Below are 16,179 nucleotides of genomic sequence, written 5' to 3'. Positions count from 1 at the left end.
TCCAGAGTCAGCTCACCTTGGCTTTGAGTCCCGAAGCCCCTCTGGGTCTGACTTTCCTCCCTTGTGAAATGGAGATGATGGTGTTTGATTTGAAACACCACTACTGAGCACGCAATCTATTCTAAACCCCTTATGGGCTGGGCGCAGTGGCTCATGCCTGTCATCCCAGCACTGTGGGGGCTAAGGTGGGTGGATCACCTGAGGTCAAGAGTTCCAGACCAGCCTGGCCAACATGGTGAAACCCCGTCTTTACCAAAAATACAAAAATTACCCGGGCCGGGTGGCATGCGCCTATAATCCCAGCTACTCGGGAGACTGAGGCAGGAGAATTGCTTGAACCCAGGAGGCGGGCATTGCAGTGAGCCAAAATCCCACCACTGCACTCCAGCCTGGGCGACAGAGCAAGACTCCATCTCAAAATAAATAAATAAATAAATCCCTTATGGGCATTTTACACCCCACTTAATTTTCACAGCATCTCTTTAGGTGGACACTTTTTTTTTTTTTTTAAGATGGACACTTTTGTAATCCCCAAAGCAACTACCTCTGTGGGGTGTTTCAAGCATCAGTAAGCGTAAGCCCCATGTGTAAGTCCTTGAGGCACAACTGGGACTCTCAAAAAGAGCAACTGTCATTCTAACTTATGACCAGGGACATGCCTTCTCTGGCCTGTCCCAGGCTACGAGATAGAATGGAAAATGTATTCTCCTTCCTTCTTGCTAGGACATTATTTGTCCTGCTAACCCAATGTCATAAGTAACACATTTCACAATATTTGAACGCAGTGGTGGATTAAGAGCCCCAGTGGCTGAAATGTGACACACAGTAATTATTCTAGCGTTATTCAGCACAGGCTTTTTTTCAAAGGGTTGAGGCAAAATGCATTATTTAAAACCTTATGGCCGGGCACAGTGGCTCACGCCTGTAATCCCAGAACCTGGGGAGGCTGAGGCAGGCGGATCACCTGTGGTCAGGAGTTCCAGATCAGCCCGGCCAACATGGCGAAACCCCGTCTCTACTGAAAATACAAAAACTAGCCGGACGTGGTGGAGCACACCTATAATTCCAGCTATTCTGGAGACTGAGGCTTGAGAATCACTTGAACCCAGGAGGCGGAGGTTGCAGTAAGCCAAGGTCATACCATTACACTCCAGCCTGGCAGCAGAGGGAGACTCTGTCTCAAAAAAATGAAACAACAACAACAAAAAAACCTATAAATAATGAGAATAACAGTTCATCTAAATCAGCCCCCAATAGCGTGCAGCCCGAGCTCAGAAGGTGTAAATAGTAAGCCCTCCGCCTTGCCCGAGCCTTCACAGCCCAGGACCACCTCTGAGGTTCCAGGCTGGCCTTAAGCTCCTGACCCAAGTTCCTCCCAGAGCCCAAGGGAAAGGAAGCGGCATGGAACTGGCAAGTGCATGACAGCGGAGGGGCGGGAGGGGAGGACTCTTACTACAACTGTCCCTAAACCCAGGTAGTCCCTCCCCCCAGAGCTCCAACTGCCATTGCTTGTCATGGGAAATGATTCAGTTTGCACAGGGAGAAAAAGCAGGGCCTCTACATGGAAAGTGAGAAGCAAAGAAATCACTTCCGTAGTTTAGACAGCTCTCCCAAACATGCGTCCCTGGGTATGTGAGGTGGAAAGTGCCGGTCAAGGTGAAACACACTTGGAGATAGGTCCTTGTATTTCCTGGCACAGGAATGTCACACAGGGCTGGCTGTGGTAAGAAGGTAAGGCCGGGTAAGAAGGTAGAAAAGCGGTCACCTCTGCAGTGTGAGTCAGGGGCCAGCCCCTATGCCCTGAGACTGGAGATTTCACCATTCGAGACCCATTTCCTTGGGTCTTCAAGGATGCTGGAAAACCTGAAGCCATTCTGATGCTTTGGGGAGAGGGGAGGTGTTGTGGGGATTCGCTGGAATTATTAGAGCAAACTTTTCTTTTCTTATTCACACAAAGACCCAGATCTTCCTCTCTGAACAAAGTGCATTCATTTCCTCAATAATTGGCAACCATTGATGCTGTAGGGGACACATGAGAGCAGAAGGGGTGGAGCGAAAGGGCAGAGAATGCAGTCCCAGTCATGTGAAGGCCCGTCGTAAACAGTCTGTGGGGAAAGGAGCTCTGGGCAAGGAGTCCTAAGACGTGGTTCAAGTCTGACTTGAGCTGTCCCCTGGGAAGCCCAAGGGATTCTGCACAAGCTGCACACCCTTCGGTTTCCTCATCCTAGGCTGAGAAAATGGAGATGACCACTCCTGCTCTGCTCCTCCAGAGTGGTCCCTAAGATCACGTTTAAGAGAGTGCCTGGCACCAGCAGGCGCCCAGACGGCGATACTGAAGGCACAACCTGGCACAGCCCGGGCACCTGAAACCCTTCGGCTCCCCCCCCGGCAGGAGTCATCTAACCCCCTAGGGACCTGGTGCAGCCTCTGTTCTTCACATACCTGCAGGACACTGGAACAAAGCCATCTTTCATAGAACAAGACCCACCTTATCAGGAGAGCTGTTTTCCCTTTGAAAGTCAAATCTGAGGCCTTGGGACAATGTGGGGTGTTCCCAGCACACCAGGCCTGGTGGAGGCCCAGCCAGACACGGCGCTCCCTCTCCTCCCCAGCATACTGCCCGGCCAGCCTGCAAGAGCATGGCTGGAATTCACCTCCTCAGACTCCTCTTCTGTTCTTGTCAGGACCTTAAGGTAATCCTGAAGGTGTGAAGCAAAAACTTTATCATCCGTGGGAGGGAATAGTCCAGATACCTACAGGCAAAAAGGCATCCAGAAGAGAGGCCAGGTAGGAATCCAGGGCCCAGAGATGTTGGGTGGCTGCGCAGGACCACACAGCGAGCTGATCACAGGGTAAGTCCAGAGGCCATGGTCTTGTTAAGCTACACCCAGAAGTAATGTTCCAGCAACCGGGTGTCTGGAACTGCCTCTAGGACAAAGGTGAAGATTAAACAAAACCAGAGTAGGAGGGAGAGGAGGGAGAAGGGCGACTGGGCCAGTCACTTTCCCTTCCTGCTTGGTGAAGCCTGTGCTTAAGCCAAAGTTTTCATCCTCCTGCACACAATTTCCTTTTTTTTTTTTCCCACTTACAATTTGTAAAAAATGATTAGTCAGGTTCTAGAGAGGATGTGTACCAAAAGCATCCAAGAAATGAACTATTGACATCCCCTATTTCAGAAATGGAAGCCCTCCTCTGGGCATCCCTGCTCCCTGTCACTGCCTTTCAGCAAGCCAGGATTCCAGGCAGGAGGTTTAGTGAGCCCTGATCTGGGAGAGCGGTCGTTCCCTGCCATGGGGCGCCTGGGGAGGCGGCTGTGGAGGAACTTCAGTCCCTCACAGAAAGGCAAGGTCCCTGAGTCCACCCACGCCCCACCCGGTCCATCCAGCTTGCAGCCCTCCAGGACTCCCCAGCTGGCAGAGAGGGGGCCACATTCACAGACCCCCACCCTCACTGTTGGCAGGAACTCCATTGCCTCCTGTCCCTTTCCTTCTTAGGTGGCTCCCCTGTCACCCCCTCTCTCCCCACCCCAGGGTGACCAGTCGCCATCCACTGGCCACCCTGAAGGGCTGACACTCAACCTCCCCTCGGGGATACCTGGCTCTGTAGAGTGCCAGAAATGGGGCCTCCTTGGTGGACTTCCTTTTCTCTTCCTTCCCCTTTCCTACCTTTTCTAGACGTACTGTCTGCTCAAGCTCTTCCTTTTTTCAAGAAATCTTCTCTGCCAACCACAGCCCATCTAGGTTCCCTTTATTATTTATTTGTTTGGTGGTGGTTGTTGCTGTTTTTGAGACAGTCTCACTCTGTTGCCCAGGCTGGAGTGCAGTGGCGCAATCACAGCTCACTGCAGCTTTTGCTCCCTGGGCCCAAGTGATCCTTCCACCTCAGCCCCCTTGAGTAGCTGGAACTACAGGCACACACCACCATACCTAGCTGATTTTTAAAATTTTGTAAAAATGGGGGTCTCACTATGTTGCCCAGGCTGGTCTCAAATGCTTCGGCTCAAAGGATCCTCCCTCCTTGGCCCCTGAAAGTGTTTGGATTACAGGAGTGAGACACCATGCCTGGCTGAATTCCCTTTTCTCTGCATTGGCAATGGGGACTATAGGGCATATCAGGGAGTCGTGACAGGGTCTTTACCGGGGACGTAAAACACGTACAACGAAGGTTTAAGATCCATGCCACCTGGCCCAGTTCAGGATTCATGAGAACTAGGCAAGCACTTGCTGAATATGAGATGATTTCCCCACAAATTCCACTCTTAAAAAGGTAAATAACTGTGCAAGCAACAATACAAGAGAAATCCCAAGGTAGCATGAGCAATCGCCAAATAAGTGCATGCGTTCATGAACTTCCCATGGCTTTACTGATTTATAGCACATAGGACTGTGACCTAGGCCACCGTTATTAGAACAGGCAAATCCCCACCCCCAAAAAAGAGTCTCTGTGATTTGAGGCAGTGTGGAACAGGGCCTCAGGCTTCAGTACAGCAATGCCAGCCCCCATCATCCAACCAGGATTGCTTGAGTCTTCGTGCTTTAAAGACTTTTCAGTCTTCCAGTTTTTTGTTTTTTGTTTTTTCTCAAGTCAAATGCCCCTGGAAAGTCAGAAGCAGTCGCAGCTGATCCTGGGGGAGTGGGGGACTGGACAGGGGAAGGGGGGTTTCATGGGGAGGAAGAAGGCGCCAAGAGGGCTGAGGCTCACTTCAGATAGGAGAGAAGTTCCCCTGCTGCTATAACAAGCAGAAGAGAGAGAAGAGGATGACTTTTGCCAGGGGTGAAGGGCAAAGCCAGACGGTTGAGCTCAGCCAGAAATGGGGTTTTGTTAATGTGATAACCAAAAAGTAGCGGGGTAGGGGGTTTACTGTATAGTGAGAGTCAAGTTGGACCTAATGCAAGGTTGGAATGCACATCTAGGTCCTTCATCATAGGCATCTTCAAGCCCCACCGTGAGCCCCCAGAAGGAGTTACCACAAAATCAAATCATTCTTGGAAAGAAAAATTCTGTTTTCAAAAAGCATCTGCAGGCTCCACCCTACCTCTTGGACCCTATCGCCCCTGCCTCCTCTATACACCATCAGATTAACCTCCTCATTGTAGATTTTCCTCCAGCCTCCTTCAGTTCTGATTGCTATCCTCCCAGACCCCCAAACACACCCACACACTCCCCTGCACTGCCACCCCCAGTCCCATTACAAGGCATCTCCTCACCTCCATTCTTCAGAACCCATCTCCCCAGCCCACCTCCTCCAGGAAGTCTTCCCAGAGAGCTTGCTTATTTAACCACTCATGCTCTGATGGCTCTGGAGCCTCACTGGGCCTGCAGTTTACTGACCCTTACATTCTATTCCTGTTTGAGGGTCCTCTGTGGTCTCAATTGTACCTGCAGGATTTTAATTGATGGAGGCAACTGAGTGATAACAGAGAGAGGCAATGCTGCTGAAAGAATGTATTACCTGCATTTCCCAAGAGGAGGGGGCACACCAAACCCAGTGTATGGCTGCAGGGGAATCACCAGGCTTTGGTCAGTGAGCGGGAGGCCTCGGTCAGATCCTTTTTGGGTTTCAATGGGAAAAGCACAGCAGGGCAGGTTGAGCAGGTTAGGAATGGCTAGTTTAAATAACCCCCGTGGGCACTGGGGCATAGAAGCTGTCCCAAGTCTTTTGGTACCTAGGCCTGGGCGACCAAGGGCAGGGAAAGATTGGCAGGGTGCATCAGAGTTCGATAAGGACGTGACTGAGAGCATGGGTTTTAAGTTGCAGGGGAGACGGGAACAACTTGGGCTGGTTGTTAGGCCCTGTGACTAACAAACGCCACACAAACAAATACAAAATCTAAGCAAACAACGTCAGAACACCATCCATTCACTCCCTTCATCTAACTCAGGTTCCAGGCTTCAGCAGTCCAGTCACTCTCTTGCTGCCTCAGTGAACTCTTTCACCCCTCTGACTTTTCCTATCTTGTGAACGCAGCCCCTTCCATAGACGAACTCACGATCTCCTTCACTCTTTCAACGTGTAGCCATCCAATTCCTGGCACACAGCTCCCTCTTCCCTCCCTTCTCCCTGTCATGACGGTGAGGTATCTCCCTTCCTGCCTAAGGACAACCCCTGGTCCATTCTGGAACTCACCTCAATGCTTCCTCAGGGACCTCCATATCAGAGATCCCCTCTCTGGTGAATCTCTTCCATCAACATTCATAATTCTTAAAAAACAGCAGTAACAGCAATAATAAATAATAATAATAAATTTTTAACCAAATGAGGAAGGGAAAAACGTGTAATGTCTATTTCAGACAAAAGACTAGTTTCCCCAATACATCAAGATTCCCTCTGATTCTTCTAATAAGAAAAAGATCAACAACTTCAAATAAAATTGATAAAACTTATAGACAGTTCACAGAAAAGGAAACTCAAATGACTTTTACATCTGTAATAATATATTTAACTTTATTCAAAATGCAGGTTAAACTACATCAAGAAATCACTTTTGTCTTCCAGAATGGCAAATATTGGTGTGTTTGGTAACACTCTCTGTTGGAGGGTGTGGTAAATGAGTAAGTATCCTCATCCACTGCTGGTAGACGGGTACATTCTTACAAACTCTATGGACAGCACATTGCCAATATCATTCCAAATATAAACAAACATACCCTTGAATCACCAATTCCACTTCTAGAACTTTATCCTACCTATAGCCACCTACATTTGCCAAATGACTGAAGTACAAGGAGATCCTGTGGGAAATCATTTATGGTGGCAAAAGGCTCAAAACCGCCTCCATGTCCAAAAAACAGATTAGTTAAATAAGTTATGTGACATCCATAAGCAAGAAAGAAGCAGCTTTCTTTTTTGTTTGTTTGTTTTTTGTTTTTATTTTTTTAGATGGAGTCTCACTCTGTCACCCAGGCTGGAGCGCAGTGGAGTGATCTCAGCTCACTGTAACCTCCACCTCCTGGGGAGTTCAAGTGATTCTCCCACCTCAGCCTCCCAGTAGCTGGGATTACAGGTACCTACCATCATGTCTGGCTAATTTCTGTATTTTTGTAGAGACGGAATTTCACCTTGTTGGCCAGGCTGGTCTCAAACTCCTGACCTCAGGTGATCCGCCGCCTCGGCCTCCCAAAGTGCTGGGATTACAGGTGTGAGCTATTGCACCTGGCCAAGAAGCGGCTTTCTATGTACTGATACAGAAAAACCTCACGTAGGTAGCTAAGTGGAAAAATTAAGACTCAGGGGCAGAGTGCATGCATGTGCCACCATCCAGAGGAAGGAATCTATATATGTCTTTCCTAACACGTGCATGGAACTGGTAACATTGCCTCCAAGGTGGGAGGGAATGGGGAGATCCAGGGAGATTGGGGGATGAAAACTCTTCCCAGTGAGATCCTAAACCCACTTCCCTTTCTGGCTTTTTCACTCTCTCCTCATGTCTACTGACACATCTTTGGAAAACTGTCTGCCAGCTGCCTCTCTTCCCACCTGCTGCCCATTCCTCAATCATCTCAGTCTGGTTCCTCCTCGTAGCACTCCAAAATCCCCAGCCGCTTCTCAGTCCTCATCCACTTGCCCGTGCACCACAGGCTTCACAGTGGGCGAGGCCCTGCGCCTGGAGCACTCTTCCACGAGCCTCCACAGCACCATTCTCCATACGGTCCTTCACTATCTCTCTCAGAACTCGTACTCCATCTCTAAATGTTGGAGCTCCTGCTGCTTCCTGCCAGGCCGTCCTCTCCATGCTCCACTTCTCAGTCTGCAGGCACTCCCAGGGCTGTCCCATCCACCCCATGGCTTCTCTCATCACCTGTATGCATCTAGCTTCCAACTGTGTATCTCCAACCAGACTTGTCTTCTGAGCTCAGGACCCCACCTGCTGTCTCCCAGGTATCTCCAACCCAACATGCTCCAAATGCAATTCACCAGCTTCTAGTTGGTTTCCTTCTCTGCACCTGGGGGATTTCCCTAGTAATCTCATGTCCAAACCCTTTTGGTCATCAGAACCTAGAGTGCTCCCTCTTGAAGATCCCTAGAATTTGACCCTTCTCTCCCACCTTCACCACTGCTTGCCTAATGAAAGCGTTTCGCATTCATTCAGTGAGGAAGCTACACCAGGTTCCTCACTGCTGCCTACATGCTCTTTCTCACCTCAGGGCCTTTGTACTTGCTGGAACCTGTGCCTTGAATACTCTCCTCCACTTTCTACCCCTGCTGTACTCTAATTAATTCTTATCTATATTCTGGAACCCAGATTAACATAACTACCCCAAAGAAACCTTTTTTGACCCCTAGACCAATGGATCTCACTGGGGGGTGGTCTTGCTCCTCAGCAGACGTTTGGCAAGTTTGGAGATATTTGTGGTTGTCACAAGCAGGGAGGGGGTGTGTATGGCTACTGGCATCTGTTGCATAGAAGCCAGGGATGCTGCTAAACACCCTGCAGTGCACAGGACAGTCCCATACGACAAAGAATTGTCTGGTCCAATATGTCAGCAGGGCCAAGGTGAGAAATCCTGCTCTAGCCTGTCATGTCCCCATGATACATTTCCATAACACACTCCATTTCTCCTGCAGACGTTCAGTCTTTAGCTGTGCAAAGGTATTGGCCAGATTCCATTCTCTGAGCTTTATGGGATGAATAAATGAATTAAAGTCACTGGGTCATGTTGATCTCTGGGTCTCTACCCACAGTGCCCAAACCAAGTATACAGCCTCAAGCTTGGCACTGAGAATGTGTGGATTGATATGACATGGCCAGGGCAGGGATTGAGCCACACTGAGCGGAGGCCACCCTGTGTCCTGGCTTTCAACTCCGCAGGGCCTTCCAGGTCATCTGACGGCAGTCCTTGCCCTGGCCCTTGACTGGCTTCTCACCTTGTACTCAGCAACTAACTCTGCAGTGCTTTTTCACACTTGTCAATGCCTCGTCTCTAAGTTCATCTCCAGGTGGTTCTGTGGGCCCCTTAAAGCCACCAGGCCCAAGTTTATCCACTCCTCCTCTTGTCAAGCCAGCTGCTCCTCCAGTGAGCTTACTCAGGTGCCTGCACCACCATCAACCCAGCCAACAAACCAGAATCTTGGGCACCCTTGTGCAGCACAGCACCCTTCAGACTTGCTCCCTCTACCTCCCCACCGACAGCCACAGGGTCCCCCAGCTTTCTCCCATTTGGTCTTCTTGTCTGAAGCCTCTTTCCCTCTCAGTCCACCTGGGACATCCCTCCCAACTATGTCCTTCTAAGATGACCATTGGCCTGTCTCACTTCCCGATGAAAACTCCTTCGACACTTCTCGCTGTCTGCAGGGCAGAGCCCAAGTTCCCCAGCCTGGCAGGGGATGAAGGGGGCAAGACCTTCTATACTCTCCCCAGCCCCTCCCACCCTCATGGCCTCATCTCCAGCCCCAGGCACGAACACCTCAGCGCCACTTTCTTCATGCAGCCTGGGCTTTTTCCTTTCTTCCTCTCCCCTCCCCTTCCCTCTGAGGTGCCCAGAGATCCCACGCTCATCCTTAAAACTAAATCAAACACTTCTTCCTTAATACTATGATGGTTCCTTCAAAACTTACACATAGAACCACCATATGACCCAGAAACTCCACTTCTGGGCATGCATCCAAAGGAAGTGAGAGCAGGGATGCAAACATATATTTGCATTTCCATGTTCATAGCAATATTATTCACAGCAGACAAAAGGTGAAGCAACTGAAGTGTCAGTAACAAATGATAAACAAAATGTTGTATATACCGGGAGGTGGAGGGTGCAACGAGCAGGGATCATGCCATTGCACTCCAGCCTGGGTGACAGAGCGAGACTCTCTCTCAAAAAAAAAAAAAGAAATGTGGAGTATTCATAATGGAATATTATGCAGCCTTAAAAAGGAAGGAAGTTCTGTCACATGCCACAACATGGATGAAACTTGAAGACACTATGCTAAGTGAAATTAGCCAGTCACAAAAAGACCAGTGCAGCATGATTCCACTTATAGGAGTTATCTAGAGTACTCAAGTTCATAAAAAGACAGAAAGGAGAATGGTGGTTGCCAGGGGCTGGGGGAGGGGAAATGGGAAATTATTGTTTATTGGGTACCGACTTCCAATTGGGAGATGATAAAAAGGGGTGGAGATGGATGATGGTGACAGTTGCACAACAATGTGAACATACTTAATGACAATGAATTGCAGACTTAAAAAATGGTTAAATGGGCGGGGTGCGGTGGCTCACACCTGTAATCCCGGTACTTTGGGAGGCCGAGGTGGGTGGATCACGAGGTCCATAGATCGAGACCATCCTGGCCAACATGGGGAAACCCTGTCTACTAAAAATACAAAAATTAACTGGGCGTGGTGGTGGGCGCCTGTAATCCCAGCTACTCAGGAGGTTGAGGCAGGATAATTGCTTGAACCCAGGAGGCAGAGGTGGTGGTGAGCTGAGATGGTGCCATTGCACTCCAGCCTGGGCGACAGATCGAGACCATATCAAAAAAAAAAAGGGGGGTTAAATGGTAAATTTTATGTTTTGTATGTTTTACCATAATAACAAAAGGTAATAACAAAATAATGCAACAAAAAATCCACCTCTTCCTCTCGGGAAGCTGCCTGGACATTCCCGCCACCTCCCCAAACACGTGTGCTGCCCCAGCCACCCACCCCCAATTCCCTGAAACACAGCCGGGTGGAGATGCCCACACCCCGCTCCATGCATTCCATGAACATTCCCGGTACCCAGTAGACACAGCCCGACAGCCATGTCTGCCCTCCGAGACTGAGGGGTTCTGCAGGCAGGCACTATGTCTCATTCCCTTCTCCTGCCCCACGTCTAGCCCACAGTCCAGAGCAGAGTTTCTTCAGTGAAGGAATGAATCCCCCAAACCAATAGTTCTGGGTTAGTACTATCCCAAACCTCACAGCCTGTTACTCTCAGAACGGTGATTTACTTCTAATATTCATCAACAAACCCCTCCCCCTGCCAAAGATTGTCTGCCCTTCCATTGAGCAACAAGGTCAGAAGGGGGTTTCCACGGACAAAGTTAATAAACAGCTAACTTGGGAGGAATAAACAAAATAAAACCCAGCGTAGGCCGGTGCAGGCGTGCCCTTGCATCTAACAACACCACACTCCACCCTCTCTCCCTCCTCTGCTTGGTGGGTGGGCTGATTCACTTCCTGTGGCCCTCCCAAGCAGCGTGAGAGGGGAAAGTGGGGGGAATGCTGAGTCCTAGGGCATGGATAGATGATTAGTCACCACGCTGCCCCGCACTGGAGGGTCACTGACCTTAGTGTGTGGGCCCAGACCACAGGCCTCTCTCCCCCTCATGCTGAGCCTCACCTCCCCACCCAGACTTATGTAACCCAAGGTCTGGAAGGTGAAGAGAATTGGCCTTGGCACTCAGCATGAGGCCCAGGGGGCCCCTCCACCCATAAGTCCTTGCACGCCCCACCTGTTGACTCTTCACTCACACACAGTCCACATTCATGAAACTTCATAGATCATTGAACCCAGGGGTCTCAACCAGAGATGGGGCAATGTCTGGAGACAGTTTTGGTTGCCAGGAAAGGAAGGGGAGGTGATGGTGCAGTGTCTGATGGGTAGAAGCCAGGACTACTGCTAACCTCCCACAATGCACAGCACATCCCGCCTCTGCACCCCCCACCCCACAAAGAATTATCCAGTCCCAAAAGTCAACAGTGCTGAGGGTGAGACACCATGATGAATCCAAGCTGTACAGAAGAGGAAATTGAGGCAGAGGAAGTGACAGGATCAAAGTCACACTATGCATTAGATAATGTCAGAATTAGAATCCAGGGCTCTCTACCAGCCAACACTAGCCTTCAGCTCCCAGGATTACCGTGACCAACTCCAAGACAAGTGGCAAGCTAGTGGAGTGGCTGAATTTGGGACTCTGGGGTCTAGAAGCTATCATAGTTGGGCTCTGTGTCTCTGGCAGGCTCCAGATGAATCCCACCAAGATGAGCCTGACCATCTTGGTCACAGGGTTCCCAAATAATCAGAGGAGGACTGTCTTAAGGGACTGTGGTGTGTCCAGGCAGAATGACCCTATCTGAGGCTTGGGCAAAACTCACCCTTTAAGTCCATAGCATGCTGGGGGTGGTCCTGGCTGAGGTCAAGGTCAGAAGAGAGGATGACTGTGTAAGGCAAAACCAGGATTGGAGAACAGGGCATGGGTAAGAATTAAACCTTGGATCACTGCTTTGGGGGCACTATCTTTTTTCCTAGATGCCAAAAATGATTGTATCTCCCGCACCTGCTGGATCCTCACTGCCATCCTGCGTAATTTCAAACTGACGTCTAGAGTCACCCTTACCCTTTTCTCCAAAGAGCCAACACCATGTCTCCAACCGTGGGCCAGACACCAGGGCATCAGAGCTGACGGTGCAATCCCATTATTTATGAACAACTGACTCACGTCATGTTGCAACAGGCGTACTTTTCCATCCACTGTGGCTGAAAGTCAGTAAACTTGTAGTAACAGCGGTAATAAAGAGAAGGCCAGGGCAGCAGTGCATGAAGCTCTGTCTTAGGTCAGGGCCTCACCCTCTTCAGGAGCAGGAAGCCCATAGAGGGTGGTGCGGACAAGGATGGTGGGGTAGGGGAGGGCCTACAATGGCCTCAGTTACAGAAGAAGACCCCATTACAGATTCGTTTCTTCAGGTAAAGCATTATCACAGCTCCCTCACCTGCCTGTCCCCTTCCTCCCTAATTTTTCCAACAAGTTGGAAAACTCCTACATATCCTTCAAGGCCTAATTTCTGGTGTCCTTCCCCCAGTTCCAAGGTTCAGGTGCATTCCAACCCTGAATTTGGCAGACCACAATGACGACAGAAAAAGATGTTCGGGGTTAATAGCTGGGCTTGGGGGGAAAAGCCAAAGCTCCCCATGGAGGGAATGTAGAGGCCCGCACAAGATCTGCTCCTCTGTGGGGTGCGCTGAGCGCTGTGGCCTCTAGGCTGTCTTGCCAGATTCCCAAGTGAGGCCTCAGAATCCCAAGGCTTCCCTGGGCCTCTGGCTGCACTTCTCAGACTGGTCGGTTATCCCTAGCCCAAGTCCATGGGAATGCCACCCCTTCTCCCACAGCTGCCAGGAGCCTGGCTTTGGACTTCCTTAGTTCTCCCGTGCACTGGAGAATTTATTTATTTATTGGATGTGCTTCTTTATTTTATTTATTTATTTATTTATTTATTTATTTATTTATTTATTTAATTGCTCTGGGGAATTTTAAAAGGCTGCCTGCAGAGGGCACTATTTTCACCAAGAGAGAACTCACTAGCAGAGGAACTGGCTGCCTTGGGAGAGCAGCCCTGGGAGGTTTCCTTTGAGGATGGAGGTCTGATGGGGATGACTCCTTCCCGGAACTCTCCAATCGCCTCATGTGGCAGCTGTCCTTTCAATCTGGGAGCTGCCCCTTTGGGTAACTCTGGAGGCAGCTGGCCTGAAGGTTCTTGCCAGGGGCCTCTTAAGCACCCCTAGCAACCAAAGTAATTCAAAGTAGGGGACAGAGACCCAACTTTGAATTAACTTGAGTCTAATTAGGAAAAGCTCCAGCTCTGGCTCCAAGAGTCACTCCTCACCTCTGGGTCTCAGTCTCCCCATCTGTGTGCACTGAGAAATGGTGCATTGGATGTGTTCATCTACTCAGCACATGTTAACTGAGCACTTACTACACTCTGATCTCTGGGGAGAGACCATGGAACGAGAGAGACAAAAGGCCTTGCCCTCACAGAGCTGATATTCTAACAGGGAAGACAGATGGCAAACAAGATTAAGGAGTGAAATCTATAGGCTGTCAGAAGGGAATATGAGCCATGGAAAATGAAGCAGAGAAGGAGCGGGGGGACATGGCTGCTAAGGCTTAGTCTAGCTTAGAGACTCTGAGTCTAAAGCTCTTACTCTGCTGGATCCTTGTTAGGAGTCAAGAATGGTGGCAGGAAACTGGGCAGGGCCATGCGTGAGTACAGGGACAGCGCTCAGGGGTGGTGGGGATGGTAGGCTAGAGCCCCAGTCAGTCTCTCAGCGGCTTCCTCCAGGAAACAGAACTGACCAACTCCGGGTATGCTGGCCTGTCCTCAAAGGCAAGCACCTGGATCTGCTGAGGAGTCCAGGAGTCACACAGGGTTCCTGGCAGGGCCCCAAAAGTCCTGACTGAGGGGAGGATTTCTTCAAAGCAAGGTGGGCGGCATCCTCAGGGCACTGCCAGGGACTCTTCTACATCCCTCACTCTACCGTGGCCTTCGATGAACAAGGCACTGGCCACCTCCAACTACAGGGGCTCTCAGACCCTTCCTTCCCTCCTACTGATCCTCCTCTGCATGGTAGGGTCTCCCCTCCCCTTACATGGGGAGGGAGGGAGAGGAATTTGAAAGTTCTGGCTGGGCATGGTGGATCACACCTGTAATCCCAGCACTTTGGGAGGTAGAGGCAGACAGATCACTTGCACTCAGGAGTTCGAGAACAACCTGGGCAACATAGTGAGACCCCACCTCTACAAAAAATACAAAAATTAGCTGGGCATGAGGGTATATGCTTATAGTCCCAGCTACTAAGGAGGCTGAGGTGAGGAGGATAGCTCGAGCCCAGGAGGTGGAGGTTGCAGTGAGCAGAGATCATGCTACCGCATTCCAGCCTGGGCGACAGACCCTGTCTTGAATATATATATCTGACCAACCCAGAGTTGGTCAGTTCCGTTTCCTGGAGGAAGTCGCTGAGAAACTGACTGAGGCTCAAGCCTGTGCACAAACCTAGCATCGTCACCACCCCTGAGAGCTGCCCCTGTACTCATGCATGGCCCTGCCCAGTTTCCTGCCACCATTCTTGGCTCCTAACACTGGGCTAAAAAAAAAAAACACACACACACACACAAAAAAAACTCCCCCCATTTCTTATGAATTCACAATTTTTCTCTTCCTGTAGGGATTATTTTTGAAAATATGTCTTGCAAACCTTCTGTGTATTCAGGATGAGTAAGGGATACCAAGATGCTGAGAAAGGACTTACCGCCAACCGGGGAGGCCGGGCTAACACACATGAGAAAATAGCAATCCGCACTTACAGTTTGCTTTGCAGCCCACAGAGTCCTTTGGAACCACTTACTATGTCCTAAAACCACGCAAAGCCTGTTGTTCTCATTTTACAGATGAGGAAATTGAGACCCAGAAAAGCACCTTCTCTTCCCCCAATAGTAGCTGCCCCATGGAGTGGTGAGGAGAGAGAGGAGACAATGAAGATTAATGTTTCCAAATAATTCCATTCCAATTCTTACCCCTGGAGGGATGCGTAAGAATTCTACATAAAGGGACAAAGTTGCTCTGCCTCCAATCTAGGGTAGGGCCAAGCTGGGCATGGAACCCACTAGCCCTGGCCTCTCCTTGGCAGGACCAGGGTAAAGCAAAAGGCCCCTGTCTGTCTGGAAAAGCACATGGGGGCGGGACGAGGTGGCTTACACCTGTAATCCCAACACTTTGGGAGGCCAACTTGGGTGGATCATCTGAGGTCAGGAGTTTGAGACCAACCTGGCCAACATGGTGAAACCCTGCCTCTACTAAAAATACAAAAATTAGCCAGGCGTGGTAGAGAATTGCTTGAACCTGGGAGGCGGAGGTGGCAGTGAGCCAAGATCTCACCCTTGCACTCCAACCTGGGTGATAGAGAGAGACTCAGTCTCAAAAAAAAAAAAAAAAAAAAAAAACCGAAAACAAAGAAAAGCACATAAGATTAAGGATATTCTCTTGGTGTAAAGGAAAAATATTGCCCCACGTGGGTAAGGGTGCCAAGGGATCTCAGTGGTGGGGCTGGACACCTTTCTGATCCAGCTTTTCAGAGTGCCCTTTCTGCTTGCCAAGGGCAGAGGTAAGGCAGTTGGAAAAGAAGCTTTGCTGTTGCAGACTAATCATTCCATTCTCACAGAGTACCTTCCTGTGTGCCAGGTACTATGGCTACGGCAGGGAACAAAGCAGGTACCTGCCCTCCTGGAGTTCTGGGAGCTTAGCAAGGCTCTGGCTGGCTCTTGGAGGACTTTCCTGACTGGAGTTTGTGCCTGCTCGGAGGTGCCCTCTCCCCTGAACCTCTTTCACAGGAAGAACCTAGCGGGGTGGGGAGTAGGGGGAAGGAAACCAACCTCTGCTGAGTCAAGGGCACTGCAAGAATGCAGAAGCAACCATCCCGCTCTGGAAGGAT

General features: G+C 50.0%; 1 protein-coding gene across 27 annotated transcripts in view; it reads right to left on the bottom strand.

Moving 5' to 3' along the window:
• Positions 1-16,179, bottom strand: part of PAQR5 (progestin and adipoQ receptor family member 5) — a 103,242-nt gene that overhangs the window by 85,881 nt on the left and 1,182 nt on the right. For 4 of the 27 annotated variants that reach the window (XM_077938719.1, XM_077938713.1, XM_077938724.1 and 1 more), the window contains exon 1: positions 2,758-2,898. The exons of 18 other annotated variants lie outside the window; for them this stretch is intronic. The gene's annotated coding sequence lies outside the window, so the exon portion shown is untranslated. Of the gene's footprint in view, positions 1-2,757; positions 2,934-16,179 lie in introns of those variants that run through there. 5 more of the 27 variants (XM_077938715.1, XM_077938720.1, XM_077938714.1 and 2 more) reach the window with 3 other exon arrangements.

This window comes from Macaca mulatta, chromosome 7, assembly GCF_049350105.2.
Source record: "Macaca mulatta isolate MMU2019108-1 chromosome 7, T2T-MMU8v2.0, whole genome shotgun sequence".
Classification (NCBI taxonomy): domain Eukaryota; kingdom Metazoa; phylum Chordata; class Mammalia; order Primates; family Cercopithecidae; genus Macaca; species Macaca mulatta.
Note: the sequence above shows the minus strand (reverse complement) of the source record. Positions and strands in the feature narration are given on the sequence as shown.